The sequence below is a fragment of the Cupressus sempervirens genome, chromosome 2 (assembly GCF_028749045.1).
Source record: "Cupressus sempervirens isolate cs-2001-9-10 chromosome 2, ASM2874904v1, whole genome shotgun sequence".
Lineage (NCBI taxonomy): Eukaryota > Viridiplantae > Streptophyta > Pinopsida > Cupressales > Cupressaceae > Cupressus > Cupressus sempervirens.
Genome location: NC_143119.1, coordinates 566,220,284 through 566,222,868, shown reverse-complemented (window position 1 = coordinate 566,222,868; position 2,585 = coordinate 566,220,284).

Below are 2,585 nucleotides of genomic sequence, written 5' to 3'. Positions count from 1 at the left end.
AATGCAATGATAGAACGTGCCAATGAGACGGAGCCCTTGGCTAAAAGATACAACTCCATACACACTCAGCAACAAGCGCATCTTAGAATCGAACACCAAATGTGCAGTGTGTTGCAAGCCGTGCAGACACCTACATATAGGGTATATCCATCAAAACAAAGCGACAAGTACTTCCCACTAGCTCCGCCATTGCGATTACCGAATGGGATAATACTCACCGCCACAGATTAATGACCATCATTACCGTCTCGGAATAGATACAAGCACATCGAGCTTCATCCGATTAGCTGGATGAATTTCACCTTGAAGGGGCCCAATCCAAAAGTTCCGGAGGTCATCTCCTGGAACTCTCAAGAACAAGGCCCATCTTACATGCAAACTCTGCTACTGCGCAAACATAGGTTGCAATTAAAGAGAAATTGCAAGGCCGTCACAATTGCCCGAGGCCAATGCTCCGACTAAGTCAATTTTCTCTTGCAATCACCATGCCGCCATTCACAAAGAGATCTCCCTATTCACTTGTGACGCGATGCACAATCCAAGGGATAGACGCGAGCTCGCCCTTGAAAGGCCACTTTCCAAGGCATCCCCCGATGACACATTGGAATGACAACCGCTGTCGAACCATTTCCCAATGTTGTGCCGATCGAGTTGGCACGGAGCCGCTAGACGAGGGCTCCCGTTTTAGATCGAGTTTTAAAATCACCAAGAAGACGCGGTAAGGGCTGGCAACCGCTGCCAAACCTTTTTTCCGAAATTGCGCCAGCTGAGTGACTAGAAAACATGCTTTACGCGATAGGCACGCAAAAAATTTTGCTAGAGCGCCAAGCACCCACCTCATGGCTAGAGACAAGGGCTCGCCATTAGATCAACTTCGAAATCGCTGAACAGACGCGCTGTAGAATGGCAACCGCTGCCAAGTCTCTTCCGTAGTTGCGTCGGTTGAGTGATTGAAGAAGGTGATCTAAGAGAGAGGGTCCAAGCGTAGGCATTTGTTGGGGGATTCGCGCCGATGGCATAAATTTATGCAGTACCCGAGCAACACCGGACGGAGGTGCTAGACGAGGGCTCCCATTTTAGATCGAGTTTCAAAATCACCAAGTAGACGCGGTGAGGGCTGGCAACCGCTGCCAAACCTTTTTCCGAAATTGCGCCAGCTGAGTGACAAGAAAACATGATCTAAACGAGAGTCCAGGAATAGCACCCTCGAGGGTGGGCTTCATGCCCCTCTAATTGATTCAACGTCGGCGTCCACCGTTTCAAAATCTGACATATCCATCCGCCCTGACAGCGGCGTTGAATCAATGAGGGGGGCACGGGAGAGGCTCGCGGCAACCACCTCTCCCATTGTAGCCGCGATAGGCACGCAAAAAGATTTTGCTAGAGCGCCAACCACCCACCTCATGCCTAGAGACAAGGGCTCGCCATTAGATCAACTTCGAAATCGCAGAACAGACGCGCTGTAGAATGGCAACCGCTGCCAAGTCTCTTCCGTAATTGCGTCAGTTGAGTGATCGAAAAAGGTGATCTAAGAGAGGGTCCCAGCGTAGGGCATTCGTTGGGGTAATCGCGCCGATGGCAAAAATTTGTGCAATACCCGCACAACACCGGACGGAGGTGCTAGACGAGGGCTCTCGTTTTAGATCGAGTTTTAAAATCACAAAGAAGACGCGGTGAGGGCTGGCAACCGCTGCCAAACCTTTTTCCGAAATTGCGCCAGCTGAGTGACAAGAAAACATGATCTAAAGGAGAGTCCAGGAATAGCACCCTCGAAGGTGGGCTTCATGCCCTTCTAATTGATTCAACGTCGGCGTCCACCATTTCAAAATCCGACATATCCATCCGCCCTGACAGCGGCGTTGAATCAATGAGCTGGGCACGGGAGAGGCTCGCGGCAACCACCTCTCCCATTGTAGCCGCGATAGGCTCGCAAAAAATTTTGCTAGAGCACCAAGTACCCACCTCATGGCTATAGACAAGGGGGCTCGCCATTAGATCAACTTCGAAATCGCAGAACGGACGCGGTGTAGAATGGCAACCGCTGCCAAGTCTCTTCCGTAATTGTGTTGGTCGAGTGATCGAAGAAGGTGATCTAAGAGAGGGTCCAAGCGTGTAGGCATTCGTTGGGGGATTCGCGCCGATGGCAAAAATTTGTGCAATACCCGAGCAACACCGGACGGAGGTGCAAGATGAGGGCTCCCATTTTAGATCGAGTTTTAAAATCACCAAGTAGACGCGGTGAGGGGCTGGCAACCGCTGCCAAACCTTTTTTCGAAATTGCGCCAGCTGAGTGACAAGAATACATGATCTAAAGGAGAGTCCAGGAAAATAGCACCCTCGAGGGTGGGCTTCATGCCCCTCTAATTGATTCAACGTCGCCGTCCACCGTTTCAAAATCCGACATTTCCATTCGCCCTGACAGCGGCGTTGAATCAATGAGGGGGGCACGGGAGAGGCTCGCGGCAACCACCTCTCCCCTTGTAGCCGCGATAGGCACGCAAAAAATTTTGCTAGAGCGCCAAGCACCCACCTCATGCCTAGAGACAAGGGCTCGCCATTAGATCAACTTCGAAATCGCTTAACAG